This window comes from Carassius gibelio, chromosome B24, assembly GCF_023724105.1.
Source record: "Carassius gibelio isolate Cgi1373 ecotype wild population from Czech Republic chromosome B24, carGib1.2-hapl.c, whole genome shotgun sequence".
In the NCBI taxonomy this organism is placed as follows: Eukaryota; Metazoa; Chordata; class Actinopteri; order Cypriniformes; family Cyprinidae; genus Carassius; species Carassius gibelio.
The window spans coordinates 21870992-21892624 of record NC_068419.1 but is presented as its reverse complement, the minus strand read 5'-3'; the positions used below and the strand labels follow the sequence as shown (position 1 = coordinate 21892624).

The 21633-nt window shown below is 35.4% G+C and overlaps 1 protein-coding gene across 4 annotated transcripts in view; it reads left to right on the top strand.

Moving 5' to 3' along the window:
- Positions 1-21633, top strand: part of dpp6a (dipeptidyl-peptidase 6a) — a 352070-nt gene that overhangs the window by 162420 nt on the left and 168017 nt on the right. The gene's annotated exons all lie outside the window — the stretch shown is intronic.

The window sequence follows — 21633 nt, the reverse complement described above, 5'->3', positions numbered from 1 at the left end:
TTGAGATTGGTACTTCTTTAACATCTCTAATATCACACTGCAGTCCTATCTCTCTCTCTCTCTCTCTCTCTCTCTCTCTCTCTCTCTTTCTCTCGTTTCATTTAAACACAATTGCTTTCATCTTATGCCTCAGTTTTTGGCTGTATTTAGAGTATCATGAAACTGTAGGACTTCATTGTTAATAGTAGGCTTGCACAGTATTGTTAGATACGTTCATCTTTTTGCTAACAGTGTTGCTAAAAATAGTTGGTAACATTTTATAATAACTGCATGCTATTAATCATTAGTTAAGCATTAGGAAACAGTTAATTCATCATTTATAAAGCATTAATAGACATTTATAAGCAGTTTATAAATACAGATATAAATGCTTTATACATGATTTAAAAGCATATCTATAATGTTTTTAATAATTGTTTTTTCATACTTTATTAATGATCAATTTATCATTTCTAAATTAAGTATAGCATTATTTACACACCAGTTATTAAGGAGTTGGCAGTGGTTCATAAGATCACTTAGAAATTGTAAGTAAATGATTAATAAACTATTTAAATGTGCATTCATACATCTTTTTATTCAGACATATAGTAATAGTTACTTATAATGTTAATAAATGGTTTATTAACATGTATTTCTACTGTAATTCAGGGTTAATTCAGATAGTTATTAAACGTATGTAGTTGTTAGTTATCTATTTTTGTGAGCTCATCTAAAGTGAGGACTATTTATGCCTTGTAAAGCTTTTACAAATGAGATTTTAAGGCTGTTAATATTTCTATGTTCTGTATCACTGTGTTGTGATTTGTTTCCGTTTTTTGTTTAGAAGATAACTGAGCCTTTAAATATCCTTTATAAATGCTTTACAAGGCATAACTAGTCCTCACTTTAGATGAGCTCACATAAATAGTTAACTGACCACTACTAAATGCTTTATAACTACCTGAATTTACTACATTTCTTGTGATCTTATGAATCACTGGCAACTCCTAAATAACTGGTTTGTAAATAATGCTATACTTCATTGAGAAATGATAAATTGATCATGAATAAAGTATGGAAATACAATTATTAAACACATTATAGATATGCTTTTAAATCAAGAATAAAGCATTTATATCTGTATTTATACACTGCTTATTACTGTCTATTAATGCTTTATAAATTATGAATTATCTGTTTACTAATGCTTAATTAATGATTAATAGTGTGCAGTTATTATAAAGTGTTACCAAATAGTTTTATGCACTGTAATGGATTTAAGATCATAATTGGGTTAGAATAACATTGTATGTCCTGGTCTTTATTTATGTGGTGAAAAAGCTACATAATTAGTAATGTGACTGTACATTATGCCTTAAATATCTGTCTTGTCTGAACTTTGACATTACAAAGTCTAAATTGAATTTGTTGGGAACAGTTTTACTTTGCAAAAGCTTTGCATTTTTATATATATCATCTTAAATACTTTGTGGGTAATTTGTAATTGTGCGGCAGGATTTGTGTGAGTGGCAGCCTTGGGCACCTGCACCCTATCGTTATGAATCATCATTACTGATGCACATGCTCAATGGAATGTTGGCATGTGGGTTATTTCAAGCATAAAGAAAGCTGTCCGCAAATTGTTCGCCAAGCGGAAAAATGTGCTGTTGCTGCCACTTTTTGATTACTGAAAATCAAACTGGGGAAAAAAGTGGTAACTACATTTTTACGTTTTCTCAAATAAAGCAAGTTTTGAATGTCCATTAAAACAGAGACATTTTGACGTAAATAAACCATGTTGAAGGTACACATAATTTCAACATTCTTGAGCAAAGTAATAAAAGTAAAAATTTCAGGGGATTTCCATTTGTTTTTCAATGCTTGACAAATCTTGCGTGTGGTATTTGTACATATATATTTGTGCTTAAACATTTGGAAGACACTGAGACATTTAATGGCTATTCATGACAAAATGTATGAACATATTTGCCACGATAAATTAATAAACATTGTCCTTTGATAAATTAATAAATTAGATAACATACCCTGTTAAAGACATCTCTATAGACCATTGGTATACAGGTTGTATTTCTACAGATGGCATCAAGCATGAATTGCAGCATGGATAAATTATACACTCATGCTCTTTTATATTACTTGAGGGTTATGACTTTGCTGTTTTTGCTGTCAAAAGTAGAACAAAGCAGTTTGTTCTGTGAAGTTCGGAGTATATCTAAAAATGATTTGTCAGTTGTCACCATTTTAGAGTTTGTAATCTCTGTTTCTAAATGACAGCTTATAACAAATAATCTTGCAAGAGTGTTGCACAATGCTGGTTTTTCTAAAGGTAACATTTGTTTTTCAGTAGCACTTTTAAACAAATTTTAAGAACTAAATTTGCAGATGTTTTGTCAGATATGTATACTACATTAAAGTGGATTAGAAGTTTACTTTTATTTCATTCAAATAAGGAACATTAAATTTGAAATGTCCACATGCTTTGCTCAGGTATACCAAAGGCCTTCTCTCTAAATGCTTGTCCAGTTGGATCTAGCAAAGCAGTGAAATCCTGTCCAGGTTTTGTAACCTTGTAGTTTGGAGTTCTACTGAGGCAAATTCTGGTAAGTGCTCCATAAAACAGAGACATGCATTCATCGAATGCAAACATTTACTGGATGAAGAGTACATTTGGTTTTATTTTCTTTTCTTTCTTTTTTTTGTCATTTTTAAATGTCAGTATGTTTTGGTTGGAACAGAATAGCGGATTGAATCTGTTTTACAGTGACAGAAAAGCATGTGCAGTTGACATTTAAAAAGAGAGGCTTGTGAAAGTGTCAAGCAAACAAGACAACACATTATTTGTGTGTGTGTTTATTATAACACTAGTAGGGTCTTAAGGCCTGAAAGTAAAAAAAATAATAATAAAAAATAAATAAAGACATCACCTATACATTTATTTACTATTAACAACTTGTTTAGGAAGGTTGCAATCAATCAACCAATAATCACACATGCAAAGTTTGTACGGCATTACTGTAATTTTCAGTGAGCCTTGGTTTCAGAGAGCTTTTTGGAAATACACATCAGAGGAGGGTTTGACATAGACAAAAAGCCATGTAGAAAAGTACTTTTTTTCTGGTGGTGTGTCTGTAATGCTGTGCGGCTATTTCTCTTCGAAAGGCCCTGGACAACTTGTTACTATCGTAAACTCCAACAGGTACCAGCAGATACTACATCAATACCTGACTGAGTCTGTCAGGAAGCTTAAAATGGATCTTCCAACAGGAAAATGATCTAAACACACCTCAAAATCACTTGCTTTACTACCCACAGAACGGACTGAGCAGTCCCTTGACCCAAACATCCCTAAAACACCTGTTGGATGAGGTGAAGACGTCATAATACCATATGAAGTGATTTAGTTTTACTGTACTTTAAGTATTAAAATGTAAAAATATATGCAAGTATACAATTTCTTTTCTTGTTTGTTTGATATTTTTCTCTTGTTAAATGTCAACTGCAATTGCGCTGTGCTTAAATCTTTTCTGTCACTGCATAAAAGATTGAATCTGCTTTCCTGTTCCAACCAAACACAGATACAGAATGTCATGTTGAGACATGAAAATGACAACAGACTGAAAGACTAAAAAGTAAATCAAATATACTCTTCCTCCAGCACATGACTGCATTTAAATAATGCCCAGCTCCATTTTTTTGTCATATACAGTATTGTAAAGAAACAATTTCAATTTCAGTACTTAAATACCTTCAGTATTTACAGAAATAAGACACCTACAATATATTTTAAGATGTCAATACTTGTTTTGGTTGTTTTGTAAACCACCCAGAGATGTTTGAAGACCTTAAATGATCATAAGTGTGGTGAGATGCACCAAAATTGTAGACTGCTGACTGTTTTTAGCTTAATGACTGGTACGATGGTTTCCCACATATAAATATATAATTTGCTGGCACAAATAGACACCCACCTTTAAACATTAACTGGCAATGAGAAGGGCTTTGCTTTCTACATTGAGGGAAGAGATTAGCACTGCTGTAATAATAAGCTCATTTGTGTTCTTCCTCGCCTCTGAGCAGGAATAATAGGCTGGCATGTTGAATGAAGACAGCAGAACTAATCGCGTTTGATGGCTTGGCTGGCAAAGGAAGATAATGAGTATTTGTGCATGGACACAAATAAGGTGTCCTCTTATCGCTGATCTTCTGCTCCTTTCTGATCGGAGTCATCTATCTATCTATCTATCTATCTATCTATCTATCTATCTATCTATCTATCTATCTATCTATCTATCTATCTATCTATCTATCTATCTATCTATCTATCTATCTATCTATCTATCTATCTATGTTAAATGTTTAACCCAACCTTCTGAGCAGTAAACCCAACCGCTTGCTTACGGAAACTTTTTTTTAGGGCACAAGTGTCCCAATACTGATAATTCAAAGTTCACTTTTTCGAAATTCTTGAAGTTGTCCCAAACAATTTTTAGCATAGCACTGAATTTTTAGATTTAGTGTATATTCAATATAGTATTACTGTAGAAATTTACAGTAGCAAAGTTATTCAGTTTTGTATAATGTTAGGTTTTGAACTTGAAAGAGCAATGCAAATGTAAAAATTGGCCTATAGATACATAGAGGATGGGTGGTAGTTGTGTCTAAATGAGAGAAGAAATTTGTGCAGTTAATGAATGCGTTTTTTCCAATGCAAGAACAGATTATCTACCGTTTAACACACATCTGTGCTGTTGTGTTCCAGGAGTGAAGAGCTTTGAAAAAGTGACCTAAGTATTGAGACATGGGTCCTAATGATTGTAAAAAAAAATAAAAAAAAATAATTTAGACCAATAACTGATTTCTAAAAGTTATGACCAATCTTAAAGGAAAACGTCTAAGGAGTCTATGTAACCAGCCTTTGGTTATTTCACTGGCTGACATTCTGTTATACCTGGATTCATCAAGATATTGACATGTTTTAGTCAGAGCTCTATGTGCTTGTTTTGATGTTAAATGGACCCTAAACTACAACCAGCCAAACCAGATATGAAATGCACAATATGCTCACAGACAAATGCTTTCTCTCGCTCAGAACAAGCGCTGGTGCATATGCACTTAGTTGTCATGACAACAATACTTTAATGACTATCCTGAGTAGGGAAAAATCATTTCTAAACTTATTCCTTTTCATGGAATGACTGATTTGAATGGAGACATGGACACTTGTTGTGGTTTCACTAGTTGGGGTCTTTTAGAACACTCTTTATGGGGTACTAATTATTAGTAGAAAGGTCATTTTGATGTGAAAATGTGAACATGAAACCAGCCAAAAAGCTGTACTTTAAACAAACACATATAAGTGAATTTAAAATCAAGTACTTTGTATTTTTACATATGTAAAATTGAAAATTGGAAATCTGTACTTTCACTCACATAGCTGATTTATGAAATAAAAACGTACAATTTTGCACAGCATAAAACCATAGAACACAAATACATGAATGTAGTATTGCACACATTATTAGCTAACCTTAAAATTCTAGACAAATTTATTTTGAGTCACGCGAGAGGAATCTCTGCACCAGTTACTTTTCTAAAAACACGTCTTTAGCCTGAGAAAGGTTGGGGATCCCTGTTTTAACACAGTGTCCTTTCTGATTGTGTGTGCGTAACACTGCTTCTTTCATAGGAACTCCCATTCGGCAGATTTCACGGCTTGGCGCTCACAGGACTGATATGCCCATTTGCGTGGTATTTTCTGCAGCACTGCCATGCTGGAGTGTGGAGCAGTGTTCTGCACCGTGACGGATCAGCCCCAAAACTCTCTCTCTCTCACACACACACAAACACATGCACACACACACACAATGTGGCAGTTTTGTGTGTAAATGCACCTGGAAAACTGGTGCATATGCATAGATACATTTCTAGACTGTCTGCCTGTGATAAATGGTGGGAAGTGATGATTCTGTAATGAAGCTTGAGCAATTGTGCATGAGGCTGGTTGGTCTGTAGAATCATCATACTGTACAAATCAATGTGATTACTGTGATGAACAGAAAAAATACAGCCAAGTATGGTGACCCATACTCGGAAATTCATGCTCTGCATTTAACACACACAGAGCGGTGGGCAGCCAGTGCCGTGCTCAAGGGAACCTCAGTCATGGTATTGAGGCTGGAGAGAGCACTGTACATTCACTCCCCCCCACTTACAATTGCTGCCATCCCAAGACTCAAACTCACAACCTTTGGATTATGAGGCCGAATCTCTAACCATTAGGCCACGACTTCCTATCAGCAACAACAAAAACATATCTGGACATGTTCTGTGCTGATTTGTGGAAAAAATCAGTAAAATGGATTATAATTTTTATGACAGCCAGGATTGCAATTTTCCAGTCCAAAGCCAATTGGGAAAAATGAAAAAAAAAAAAAAATGCATTAATAAATTTATTAATTGTATTATTATTATTATTTATTATTATTATTATTTTTTGTAAATGCTATACATTTGTATTTGTGACATCTAAAAACGCAGATAAGTATAAGATAATATCTTATGCTTTTAAAATCCCTCAGTTAATCATTCAATCAGTTAATGGAAAATATCTCCACAATACAACAAAATTAGCACAATACATTGGAAACAAGCCGCAACAACAATTCTTACATTTTTTTAGTACATTTTGTTCTAGATTTTTTTTTTATTAAATTCAATTTTAAATATGTTTTTTATTGTTTTTATTCATTGTTGTTTATTAGCTTTAGTTTACTTAGTTTTAATAACCTTCACGTAGAACTTTATAAATGGTGTGTGTGGCAATTGAATTGAAACTTCCTGTGGAGTTTAGTGGATACAGGATTAAATGTGGAATGGGTTTGTCTTCTGTACAACTATAGCAGTTATAGATTGTTTTCCTCCAGTGAAAAATAAAGTAGTGGCAATGAGCAATGCTGATGTTTGTTACATCCCAGCCACAATACAACCCCAGCTGGAAGAGAAAGCTGTTTATCTCTTCTAATGCTAACAACACTGCAGTGCTGCGTTCATTTCTGTGCAAGCGACACATTCTGTTTGTTGTGTGGTATTAATGGTTTTAAAAAGGAGCGGTGTGGCGTTGTTCTGTGTAGCGACCGGCTGAAGCGATCAGGTCTGTGTTTCTGAGTCAGAGCACAGTGCTCTAGTCTCTTGGGTAATCTCAGTGCTGGTGGTTTGCCGAGCTGAAGACTTTGACATTAAAGCTAATGTAACAGTGAGCGATTGCTTTGGCACCTCGAAACGGTGTGGAGCTTTTTGTAAGACCAGTGAGAAATATGATTTGGAAAGCCATTTTAAACTTCATTTTCCCCACAGATGTGTGTGTCAGTAAACACCCTACCTCCACTTTGTCTTCGTAACACTGTGAGTGAATAAAGGGATATTCACACTACGGCTAGGTGACATACCCGAATGTTTTCAGGATTATATTTAGCTTGTTTATTTTTCGAAAGGTGTTTTTTTTATTTATTTTTTTTTATGGTATAACAACTATTATTTCAACCAAATGGGTTGTTCAACAAACAAAATATTTCTGGAGATTAACCATTATAATTCATCCAAAGGCCAAGTGCTGCAGATAATTACAGCCAGATTTTCTAGGTCCTAGAAATATTTCCAAAGACAACGCAAATCCTGCACAAAAAATAAAAAAAAACTAGCCCAATTTCCCCCCATCAAATCATAACCAACAGTTGTGGGATTCTCATAAAGACTCTTAAAATAAGCATTTTGATTTGATTTAAATCTCACTTGGATGAATTTAGCTAGTTTATCTGTAGTATGTACATATTTATTTATTTAAAACAATTTAAACAGCTTTTTTAAGCTTTTACTTCTTTGCCTTTGCGTTTTAATCTATTTCACATGTGAGCTATGAATAACACTGTCACAATGCGATACACAATGTGATGTGATAGGTTAACTTCATTAAACTGCAAAAATTCCTGATGTGCATGAAGTCAATCAACATTATTTCATTTTCACATGAAAAAAATTCCATTAATTTATAAAAATCTGTCAAAAATGTATATATTCCATAAATCTCTATGATATGAAAAGGTTTATGATGTCTGCTAAATTGGCAAATAACCTGCTATAGTAATGAACTAATCACATTATTGTTAACCAATTAAGTTTGGAAACATATACTGTAGAACTTGCATGGAAGTCTTTTTGTTTCAGTTTACTGTTAACTACTGTTTTGAATAAGTTACTACATTTCAAAGACATCCTACTGGGTAACTTGAGTAACTTTAGTCAAAATATTGCAGTTATTGTTCCAAATGAGCACACAGCAGGATCAGCTGCATGTTTATGAGCAACACACTGTGATGGGATTTTTGAATGAATACGAGATTTTAAACAAATCAGTTTAATTAATGTTTCAGATGCTTTTGTCTATATATAACCTTCTCCAGGAAATTGGAGAACAGGACCTTTTGAGAAATACTAATAATTCAGTTTTAGCTATTTTAGCATCCCCACCAATACATTCTACATAATGACAGCCTGTTTGAAACAACAAAACACAGACCAGCGAAGTAAAACAAACAGTGCAAAGTCCCAATCAATCAAATCTGAGGACTAGAACTAACTGTTGTACAAATATTAGATAGAGCCTATGACAGGTATCCTCAAATCTGGCCCACGAGATCCACTTTCCTGCAGAGTTTAGCTCTTAACACATCTGAGAATGCTAATCAATGTCTTCAGGATCATTAGAAAATCACGGGTAGGTGAGTTTGATCAATGTTGGAGCTAAACTCTGCAGTGCATTGGACCTCCAGGACAAGATTTGAGGAACCCTGTCCTATGAGCTTTCACATTTGAGTCAATATCATTCTAAAAACCTATGTGATTGTATTATTTGGTTACTTTATCTCGTTTCATTCTGTTCATACTTACAAGACTTCAAGTTTTTAAGATTTTAATCATACATTCATAAACCATGAGTTAACATTCTTACTTGCATATTTATTAGGTCAGTAAAATTGATTGGATGAATGCAGCATTCTTGCACTACTCATCAGTTTTTGCACTAGAATTTGATATTAGCAGAGAATAACTATTTCATAAGCCAGGGTTAAAACTGATGCTACAATAACTCTCAAAATTACGTAAAACATTGCTAAATCGAAGGTTAAGAACATAGTTAAGGCCTTTTACAGCAGACACACACTTTTTTGATGCATTGAATCTTGAACTTTAAGAGTTCTTTCAGTCTACGTGTTACATTAAATCCTCAGACTTTGAAATCAACAGCAGATTTGCCTTTATTTCGAAAGCTCTGGGGTGTTGCGTGGATTTAGAGGTAGGATTTTAAAAAGGCTAGATCTTTAAAAATCGCAATTAAAATCTTACATTTAAGAGCCAACAAAGGGATGACAGTACTATCTAAGCTCAAAGGCTGGATTACCAGTCAGTCTGCTGCTCTTCCGCAGCTGTAAAAAAGAAAAAAAGGCCAAAAAGGTTCTGTTTAAACTATTGCTGAACACTTAGCACAGCCTTTCGGCATCAAAAGTTCTCTTAAAAGAGATAACAATTACAGCTAGGAGCCGTTTTCCAAAGGGTGTAATGTAATTGCCTGTTTGGCCATGGCCTTACTGTTGTTTCACGGCCTTTTGCTTGATGAAAGTCCCGGTGAACATACGCAATAAAGAAAGCAGACTTTCAATCTCCTGAAATATGAGTTCATGCTAGACTGTATCGCAGGGGGAATTAATCAGTGCTCACTCAAAACGCTTTCACACGTATACTGAACTTAATTTCACCCGACCATTCCTGTTCTTTAACTGAATCTCATAGTTTCTGGTGCTTGTCCCCCGTTTCCTTAAAGTGCTTATACAAATCAGGCATGCTTGAAAAGTTGATGTCGTTGTTAAAGTTCACCTCAAAACTGGAAATGTAGTCATTAATTACTCATCCTTATATAACTGCCAAGCTGTATGCTGGTACTCTTTCTGTAAAACAAAAAGAAAGTCTTTTTGAATAACTTTTAAATGGTAATAATAATAACAATGATATGCTATATTTATGACATCAGGATAGAGACAAATTAAAGGTCCAGTTTTTCATGCTTTTTTTTAAGCTTTAGTTGTATTTAAAGTGTGCGATATAACGTGTTCATGTTTCGCGTGAAAAAAAAAAAACCACAGTATTCTTCGCGCAGTTTACTTATATGTATACCGCTGTTTTCACTGTCATAAAAATGGACTGATGACTTCCTTGTTCTATAACTCCTTCAGAAATACGTAACGAGTTCTGATTGTTGTGATCTGTTGTGATTCGACAGCAGCTTAGTGCATGCTGCCCTCCTGGAAACGCGATTGGGCTAGTGGTGGATTAGTTTTGAGAAGCAAGTGAGCAGGATTTGTTTTGAAAACCTGCCAATCCTGATCTGAACGCACGTGCTGAAGATGTACTTCTAATCACAGGAGCGCCTTCACAGACGAGATGTGCATGAAGATCGCATAAGATTTTTTGCACAGCCCTACCATCTAGTTAACAAAGCTAAACAGTGTTGCCCTTTGTGTAATAAGTTACAGAAACTGTTAAACACACCAACTTAAATAATAAAATACACTTACCGGTTGTTGTCCATAAACAACACCTTCTCCAGGCAAAGAGGGAACTGCTCTATCTTTCAAGAATAATATTTGTGCGAATCCGGCATTAAACTGATTGAGATTGAGGAAGCTGTGCTCAGCAAAATGTGCTGCACATAGTTTTACATGTGGATTATAATTTTCGGGAACCGGATTAAACATAAATTGTAACCATTGATCTCTAAGTACAGCGTCCCTGGGAAGGCCAAACAAAAGTGATTGGACTCTGAGATGAAAATAACAATGTTTCAACGACATGGCGCCAAACACAAACGCAACTCTTCCTCCTTCTCTGTGAGAGTGCAAACAAGACCACGCCCCTTTTTGTGTATTTCTGTGGATGGAGGTTAGTCAAAAAACTGTTCTAGTGACGTCATTATTGCAGGAAGTAGAGAGATGTAGTCCAAACTGGTCGTTCGATGTAGGCAAATTCTATTAAATAAAATATCTGGCTTGTCATTGAACTTAGAGCTTTATAATTTTACATATATTATTTATACTCTAACAACAACATTACACACTAACTAAAGTTTGAAACATGGGATCACAAAGAATGGGGCCTTTAAATTCTTCAGCAGGAAGGAAGATTTTCATTGAAAAACCCTTTAAATTGCAGTGTGTACTTTATACAAAGATATTGCATGACCTCAGAACATTATATACAAAAATTCTCAAATTCTCTTATCGGTTCGATAACGATAACATAAAAATTGATTATCGTTATCGAACCAATAAGAGACTTTGGCCGATATCTTAGAGCTGATAAATAATGCATTATTTCCTGCAGAGACACTTCAGATGCGCATTGTTCACCAGGATGGTTTTTAATTGCTTGAAATATCATTGGAAACACTTCAAAAATTGAAATACAGTGAACTGCAATGTGCAGGGCAAGTCTGTCATATTATGATGAGATTATTAGCTAGCTACCGAAAAATAATGTAACATAATCTTTGTTCGCCCGTGTTTTAGCACATTGTTAAGGGAAGAGCGCATCCACAATGGAGCTCTTCGGTTTGATGGTGATAATCTGTAGCTCAGCGCACGCAGCTCAAACAGCAGCTTACAACATTAATAACTATGATTGAGATTGTCATATATATATATAACATTATAATGATAATACTATAATAATAAAACATTATAAATTTGTTTATTTTGGTTTCTGTGTTTCCGCGTGTTGTTGCGGGAAGAGCCAAGAGCGCATCCACAACAGAAATTACACATTCTGATTACCACGTCACTTAGTTTGAGTTCACATGTGCATTGTATAAATATCTGAATATATGATACGATTTCCTGTGTTACATAAGCTGGCAGCACTTCCGTTTACCAGTGTTCATTAAGCTCTTCAGCTTCAGCACACACAGCTTGTGCACAACAGCAGTGCACAACATTAATAACTATAATTGGGAATGTCATAAACATAATATTATAAATAGAATATTACCGTAATAAAAAAAGTTGTGAATTATTTGGGTTTGTTTGCCGTGTTTCAGCGCATTCAGAGCATGTCCATGACACATCTGACTATACAGGGTTTGTAGCGCGGGAGCATTGCAGTATTGGAAATAGGCTACTTCTGTTTTAAACCCTGAAGGCGAGCCAGTGGATATCATACAAGCAATGTGCAAACTTTGTGCAGGTCAAACTTATGGCAGTCAATGTCTTTCACCATGATAGTGAAAGTAAAAACTGACGGCGCTTTCGGCATCTGACGACGCACACATTAACAGTGCGTATTCTCTCACAGACGACGAGAGACTAATCTTCTAATATGTAATATATTAAATTAACTTAACTTTAATTTATTTCTTTAATGTTTCTCTTGTGGCCCGAACATAGTGAAAACAATGAGTAGAAACATGTTTTATGAGTTGAACAGGTTGTTTTTGAAAGTTGGTGCATAAAATTGATTCAGTGTTACTAAAGTGTAACAATTTTATTTAGGCTTTAGGCCTATAATTCATTGTAGGCTATAATAAACCTGTTTTAAAATATTTTTTTTATTTCTTTTTTATTTACATTTTCATTGAGGAGTAGCCTAAGCTAATAGCCTCATTTTTTATTTTCCTCACAGGCTGTGATTCACGTGCCAGTTATGCGGTGATGCACTATGAAATTGTTGCAAAGCAAATTAATTGTAATATTATTTTAATAATACAAGTAACCTAATAATAATAGCCAGAAAATAACAGGTCTACATTAATTAGAAATGCCAAATACTCTTAATAATTACAATGTTTAATGATTTTGACAATATCTCTGGCTATAGTCCTTACATGCTGGACCTCTTTCAACACAATCCCCCGTTTATTGCCTTATATTTTTTACACACAAGTTATGTTGTCCAGTAACTTGTTTCCATTATTTAAGCATTATTTTATTTATTTGTAAGGCTGCTTTGTTTGATTTATGTTGAAGTGTTTAATGCCTTTTAATGATAAGACTTTTTTGGTAATCAGGTTTTTAAAAAATTATGTAAAATGTGGCGTAAGATTTATCGGCCAACATATCGGTTATTGGCTTTCATATTTAAATGATTATTAAATATATAATAAATATTAACAGTTTCAATATGATAACTATTTTTACATTGATTAAATGGATTTATTGCATTTTGGATGGAACATTATAAGTTTTTATCAGAAATCTTTAAATATAAAAAATCTGTATTTAAATTTTAAATGTTATTATATTTATAACCTAAAGATGTTGTCTGAAAGTTTAAGACATCTTGCCACTTTCTTTGTGAAGAAAACACTATTTGTACCATTTTGGAACCAGACTCTTCATATATAATACACGCAATAAAATAATTGTTGGCGTTAATCAATTAATGAGTTAATGCGATAATAACACATTTACTTGACCAGCCCTAATATATATATATATATATATATATGTGTGTGTGTGTGTGTGTGTGTGTGTGTGTGTGTGTGACGTGAACTGGAAAAACTCGTCAGATGTTGCGTTGGGACGTTTTCAGTAAAGTTAAAATCTAACGTTTGACCTCCCTAAAAAACCCTGAAAGTGAGTTTATTTTATTTGCATCTTTAATCTATTTTATTTTATTTGTGCTGTTGCTTGTAGTTAAAATATTCTTAATAAAATGATAAAATATATATATTTTTAAAGTATAGTTTTTCCATACACATAGAACATACAATGGTACTTGCACAAACTAGCAAACTTATTTTTACATATGGGGATACAGTATTTTTTTAGTGCCAAATTTGATCAGAAATTTTGATTTTCCATTTCTAGCCTAAAATATATAGCCTAGTCTACAGTGTGTATTTATTTATTTTGAAGATGACGAAGGAAGCAACAGTAGCACTAGTGCTGCAAGTGCTGTAAGTGCTCCTGCTGGGGGGTGGCTGGACTGTTCAGCTTTTGAGTCAGAGCAGGAAACTTCAGGTAAAGTTTAAGCTATAAGCAAAACTAAACATGCTGGCTTTACTCTTAGAAAAATATATGTGCTTTTATGATTCATAAGGTCATCAGTAGTAGGATTGTGATCATGGGGACATACAACTGATGTCTGCATAATTAATGTAGATTATTTAAAGTGCTTATTTCATATTACAGGGAAAGTCAATGTGCAGAGGGAGAGAGAGGGAGATTCAGGGAAAAAATGATAGAGACAGTGAATGCCTTGATACTCCATTTGATTATTTTGCCCGTCCACAGTCTAAGGATTTAGATTTATTCAATTCAAACAACTGAAAGAGCCAAATAATTTAGCAGTCTGGTGGACACATTAATTGGGTGGTGGTGACTGCAGCAACAGTGACCTGGGGTGGTGTCAAATTTTATATATATAGTTACGAGTCAGCTGCCTCCTCCCTGATTATCATTGGCACCCCATCCTAAATTGCTGCCCTTCACCAGGCTCCCGACAGGAGTGGGTGCATGAGAGAGGATGGGCGCTGGATGAGCCAGGGCTGGCGGCCTGTGATGGGGTACACCTGACGTAAATGGAGCCTCATCACCGCCACGGTTTGATAGCCCAACACGCCTCTCCTTGAGAGACCAGTCTCTTCCCTGTGCATGCCACGGGGCACACTTTTTCCAGCTCCTCATTCGGTGAGCGTCAGTTCTTGTATGCCCCCAGAATATTTGGAGTTTCTCTGTGGACCATCATTCTTGCTACACACTATTTGGCTAGAATATCCTAATTCCTTGGCCCAAGATTTCTGAGGGTGGGCCCCACTGGGAAAGAGCGATGTACACTTCATAATAAGGTGCCTGTCTCTCCTCAGTGCCGTCAGGGGATTGGTCTGTCACCCCTGCCACCCATGGTGCTTCAGGGCACAGCGGTATCCAGTGAGTGCTTATCTTAGCCTTTGCCTGGAAACGTAGTGGTTCTGAGAGTCTTGCTACCTCCAAGGAGGTCTCCAGAGCAGTTAGACTGGCCATTCCCTGCCGGTCCTCCACTTGAGGACTCCGAGCTAGTTGCTCTAAGTACAAACTTAATTCCGAAAAAGTTGGGACACTGTAAAAATTGTGGATAAAAAGAGAATGCAATGATGTGGAAGTTAGTAACATAGATGACACATAAAATGTTTAAACTGAGAAAATATATAATTTTAAGGGAAAAATAAGTTGATTTAAAATTTCAAGGCATCAACACATCTCAAAAAAGTTGGGACAAGGCCATGTTTACACTGTGTGGCATTTCTTTTTCTTTTTATAATAGTCTGCAAATGTCTGGGGACTGAGGAATTAGGAATTAATATGAATAATTATTAAATCATTAAAATTGAGGTTTAGGAATAGGAATGTTGTCCCATCCTTGTCTAATCCAGGCTTCTGGTTGCTTAACTGTCTTAGGTCTTCTTTATTGAATCTTACTCTTTATGATGTGGCAAATGTTTTCTATGGGTGAAAGATCTGGACTGCAGGCTGGTCTGTTCAGTACCTGGATCCTTCTTCTACGCAGCCATGATGTTGGAATTGATGCAGTATGTGGTCTGGCATTGCAATGTAGGAAAATGCAAGGACTTCCCTGAAAGAGACGACATCTGGATGGGAGCATATGTTGTTCTAGAACTTGGATATACCTTTCAGCATCGATGGTGCCTTTCCAGATGTGTAAGCTGCTCATGCCACACGCATTTATGCAACCCCATACCATCAGAGATGCAGGCTGAGCACTGATAACAACTTGGGTTGTTCTTGTCCTCTTTATTCTGGATAACATGGCATCCCAGTTTTCCAAAATTAACTTCAAATTTTGATTCGTCTGACCACATAACAGTTTTCCACAGTCCATTTTAAATGAGGCTTGGCCCAGAGAAAACGGCTGTGCTTCTGTATTTTTATTCCAAAATTCATTTTATTTTGTTCCAAATTCCATTAGATTTTTTCTCCACTCTGTTTTAATAGTTAAAGTTTATTAATGAAAAAGTAAATTAATTAAAACCATGAAATTTATACATTTTCACATCAATTTAATTTAATTTAAGTTTAACAAAAATTACGTTTAGGGCCTTATGAAATGTTTTATTTTTTCTCACCATATATATATTTATTTATTTATTTATTTTTATTATTTTTTTTCTTATCAAATTCTGTGTTTTAGCATTTCTAATTATTTTAATCCATAAAACAACTAACCTTATTTTCCAAACTATAAGTTGCACTTTTTTTTATAGTTTGGCTGGTCCTGCGACTTATCGGGTGCGACTTATTTATCAAAATTTATTTGACATGAACCAAGAGAAATGAACCAAGAGAAAACATTACCGTCTACAGCTGTGAGGGGGCACTGTAGATGGTAATGTTTTCTCTTGGTTCTTGGTTCTAAATAAATGATACTTATAGTCCAGTGGGACTTATATATGTTTTTTCCTAGTCATGACGTATTTTTGGACTGATGCGACTTATACTTAGGTGTGATTTATAGTCAGAAAAATACGAATGTATTTATATTTCTTAAAGAAGCCTTATGCTTTATTTCCCCTCAAAAATTCTGTGATGTGTGTTAAAAATTTTCTGGTTACCAAATGAAGACATGAAACATTAATTTCATTTATCTTTTAATTACTGAAAATTATGCAAAACAATTTTGGGCAAACAAAGGGGATTTACTATTAAAATTAAAACATGGAAAAAAAATGCTAATCATTTGCGTGATTATTCCTTAAAAACATCATATTTGTTTCATTTTAGTAGTAGTAGTAGTAGAAGTATGCTATATATATTCTACTGAAAAATAGACCGAACTTTTATTTTGACGAGTTGCCGTGAATACCTTTCAGTTCTGTGTATGTGATATGAGGCTAGTTTTACTCAAATCAAACGGTCAGAAGGTCATGAAAGCTCTCTGAGAGCAGTTCTGGAGATGTTTTTCATATGTTTACGTCCTCATTTAGAGAGACAACAAAAGCTGAAATCACAGCGAGCATCAAGCGTGCTTCAGTATAAATGAAACCATACATTACAGTCACACAGAACATACAGGATTCATTTAATTCGAGTTTTGCAGCTTAATATTAACAGATACTAGTCCATCTCGCGTCCGTCTCCCGTGACATTCCGCGTTAAACTGTGAATTCTGTTTTTATGAATGGATTCCACGATTCCGTCCGCGTTTTCCGCAACATGGAAATCACATGGCACTACAACTATATCAGCACAATGTATCCTCTCACATTTTAACTGCTTCTATTCTTGAACACTTAATGATTATCTAATCAAAATGAAAGAGCAGCGCTGAGTCTAGGAGAACTCACCGCTATCACACAAACTCCGGACGAGTTGCGTTCAACTCGAGCAACGGTCTAAAACAGTTTATTTATTCACCAAATGGACACAAGTTTACTTCAAGAATGAACAATGAAGCATAGATAAGGTTGAAGTTATGTGTTTAAAAAAACGGAACAAATGAAAAGATCAATCTATATTATAGCTCTATAAATGTAGCATACAGACTTTATTAGAGCCACAGAAAGACAAACTTTTAGATGAAAATGCTCAATATACAATTCATTATGTACATTAACAACAATTCGGGGCGAATATAATGTAATTTAATGGAAAACTATGTGAAGGGCGCTCTGTGGTGTTGCAGGATTTTCTGTCAGCAGCATTTAAATCTGGATCTGAAGTTTCTCGCTCTGTTCAGTGTGCAGCATCACGGGTCTACACAAATAGCACATGCTGTCAGTGATTTCAGCAACTGGAGGCTGCTCTCGCACTGTATAATAAAAACATAGCCCTCTCAGCCACTCCAGCAATGGATGCAACCCGGAAAACTGTCTGCATGGAATTTTGCCGATAACCGATTGTTCCAGTAATCAATTATCGGTGCCGATTAATCGACAAAGCCGATACATCAGTCAACCTCTAGTCTCTACGCCACCCCACCTGTGACATCTGCCCATCCATAGGACTATTTACACATGTGATTCACGCTGAACATGGTCACGCTGAAGGCATTCCCAAAGCATCTCAACACAGCCTCTCGCTCTTTGGGATGTGTTGTTTGTGAACGAATCATTCTTTTTGAATGAATCTTTTCGGTGAATGAATCATTCTGGTTCACGTAATCCACTGACTCATATTTCTTGTTCACTGAAGTTCCTCCCTCCACAGCAGCACAGTGCTATTAGCAGCACATGCACAGTTCGTTGAATGAACACGAACGAGTTGAATGAACTGACACATGTCGTTCGTGAATGAAATGACTGATCTGATACCCATGTCATTCGTGAACGAGTTAAATGATTTAGTACATCTCGTTCATGAATGAAATGACTGAACTGGTACAAATGTAATTCGCGAACGAGTTTATTGAACAGATACATGTCGTTCGTGAATGAAATGAACTGGTATATAACTTATCTCATTCGTGAACGAAATGAATGAGAGTAAACCGGGTCAGTTGACCATTTAGCATGTCAATCTCGCAAAATGCAAAGCGCTGTTATAGGTACAATGCCCATACACTTGTTTTCATATTTAGCATACAGAACATAATTCTACGTTTAATCCCCGATTTAAGAATGTGAATATATAGGCTAATATATGAACTGTCTGACCAAACAATTAAATGATAATTATGCAATAAAACCTTGTGCTTTGTTCATCTGAACAACTTAAATAGACTTTGTATATTGAATGCGATTATGCACACATTTTAACAAAGCCAAATCCGTTTTTGTAACAAGTGAATAAGTTCGTTGACTTAAGACACTCTTTTTCGCCACCTGCTGGCATATTTTGTGTAATAAGAAGAAATGGTCACTGAACGAATCAGTGAACGAATCTGAACGAATCATTTTGGTGAACGAACTGAAAATGAACGAATATCTTGAAAGAATCATAATTTCCACCACTATTGCATGTACTATGTAAAGGTTTTTTTTTTTTTTTTGATGATTAGAGCTTACAGCTCATGAAATTCAAAAATTCTAAATATTTGAAAAAAGTCAAAATATTAGAATATTTAGATTTGAGTTTCATTAAATTACATCCCTACAGTATAAATTCCAGGTTTCTCTTGTCCTTTGAAACTACAATAATGGGGAATACTGCTGACTTAGCAGTGACAATCATTGACACCCTCCGCAAAGAGGGTAAGACACAGAAGTTCATTACCGAAAGGAGTGGCTGTTCAAAGAGTGCTGTATCAAAGCCTATTAAACGCAAAGTTGACTGGAAGAAAAAAAAAATGGGTAGGGAAAGGTGCATATGAAACAGGGATGAGCGCAAGCTTGAAAATACTGGCAAGCAAAACCGATTAAAACACTTGGGAGAGCTTCGCATGGAGAGGTCTGAAGTTGGAGTCAGTGCATCAAGAGTCAGCATGCTCAGATGTCTTCAGGAAAAGGGCTACCAAGCCATTTCTGAAACAGAAACAATGTCAGAAGCATCTTACCTGGGCTAAAGAGAAAAAAAGAACTAGACTGTTGCTCAGTGGTCCAAAGTCCTGTTTTCAGATTAAAGTTTGGAAATATATTTAGTACAAGCTGTATGGATAACTACTATTATTCATGTAAGATTATGAGTAAAGAACTAAATGAGTCATTCATGGTGGTTTGGATTGCCTTTAATGGTCCATCCACTGTAGTGGATACCATGCATGTGAGGGTTAATTAATACTGTGCAAGCCATTGAAGATTGCACTGGAGTTAAGTAATTAGGCTATAGAATACTTCCATCTTGTCTGTCTTTGTCAATCAGTTCATCTGTAATACTCAGCAAAATGTGTATTTAAAGACATGCCAACCAAGGTCATCTATCATTTTCTGAATAGTTATTTGTCAGTATTACCAATAAGGCTGTGTATACACTGCCCAGGCCCTACCGCAGCATAATAACATCTATTATGTGGCTAGCAGAGTGGCTGTATCCTTCAGCAAGTGCATGCTGCTGGCAACTGTGACCAAAACGAATGCCATTAGCTTGGAGGTGATTGATTTGCCGAGAAGAGATCTTTCATTTCACCCATCACAGGGCTGATGAAAAATAAGAGTTGATTTGAAGGACAAGTAGTAGAGCAGAACTTGGATGGCAAAACTGTTGAATTTTGGCACAGGGAATATGAGCTCATTGGGGGGTTGATCAGCCTGCTCAGCTTAATGCTGCAAGCCACTCATCTCAAATGACAAAATTATGTGTCCTTTTCTTCTCGAGCAACATTTGAATAACGTATGTTAAGAAGGACAGTGTGTTGACATTGAACTCCCTGCTATTGAAATCACAATATGTGTCGAGTACCAGGCCCTTCTTTATGCTGATGGACGGACTGTGGAGTTTGTGTTCCTCAGCATGTGGCTGGGCACATACAGGCCTTCTCTCTTGTCTTTTTCTGGTGGGGAATAATGATAAAGCGCCTTATGCATATTCATTAAGAGACAGCGTGCAGCAGCACTACCGTTTTGTTGCACGTTCCTGAGCCCACAGCTCCATGCTTGAAGGACATGAGCAAATCCACGCCGTGAGTTTTGGTTTTGGAATCGCATGACCTCTGATGATCAGGTGCCTTTGGGGATTCCAGAATAATTTGCCTGGTGAAAAGAACACACTTTGCCTTGCCCTTAATTAACAGAGAAGGCAAAGCAGGTTCAAAAAGCAGAACAGCAGAGACCTTGAGGAGAAATAAAAAGAGAATTCATTAACATTTAGAATGGCGTACCAACTGGATTGTTCTGAATGGAACAATATTAGTTAGACCTGAAACATTTGCCTGGTCAGTTTTTATCCCTGAAAATGGATCATATTTGTTTTATGAACAATTGAAATTGAACAAGGAATCTGATGAAGTGTCCGGTCAGAATCACCAGATAAGCAATACATTTTAGTATACGGGAATCTTTAGACACATTATTGTCTACATGAATATTATTATTCTTGATTTCTTATTTCTGCATTTACTTTTCCCACAATTTATGAACAACTTGCATAACTTTTCAATTACCTTTCCAGTCATCTAAGATAAGAATATTAAAATATAATCTGAATTCAGACAGGTTGAATCCTTTAGACTGATTTTGTGAACTGAATTTGGCTAATTCATTATAAAAGTCTAAATATCTAATATATGGCTGCAGTTTAGCACACACTGGTTTGCTTATAAGGGATTCATCATTTTGCTGGCCAGTATGGCTGGCCAGGCCAATAGAAAAGTGAAGACTGACAAACCATTGACATACTATTGTCTAACTTTCGATCATAACTACTAGGCCTGTGTGATACTCAAGAAAAATGCAATATGCAATACTTTGTTAAAATAATGTAATATTCAATATGTGCACTCTAAAAACTGCTGGGTTGAAAACAACCCAATTTGAGTTATTTTGACAACCCAGCGCTGGGTCAAAAAGGGACCAAACCAACACTAGGTTATTTTAACCCAGCTAGTTGGGTTATTACTTTTAAATCAGCATGCTGTGTTGCTTTTTTACTGGTTTAAAATTACTACATTGCAAGGCTAAAATGAACCCTAATTAAGCTAGGCATCAAACCTGCAAATCCT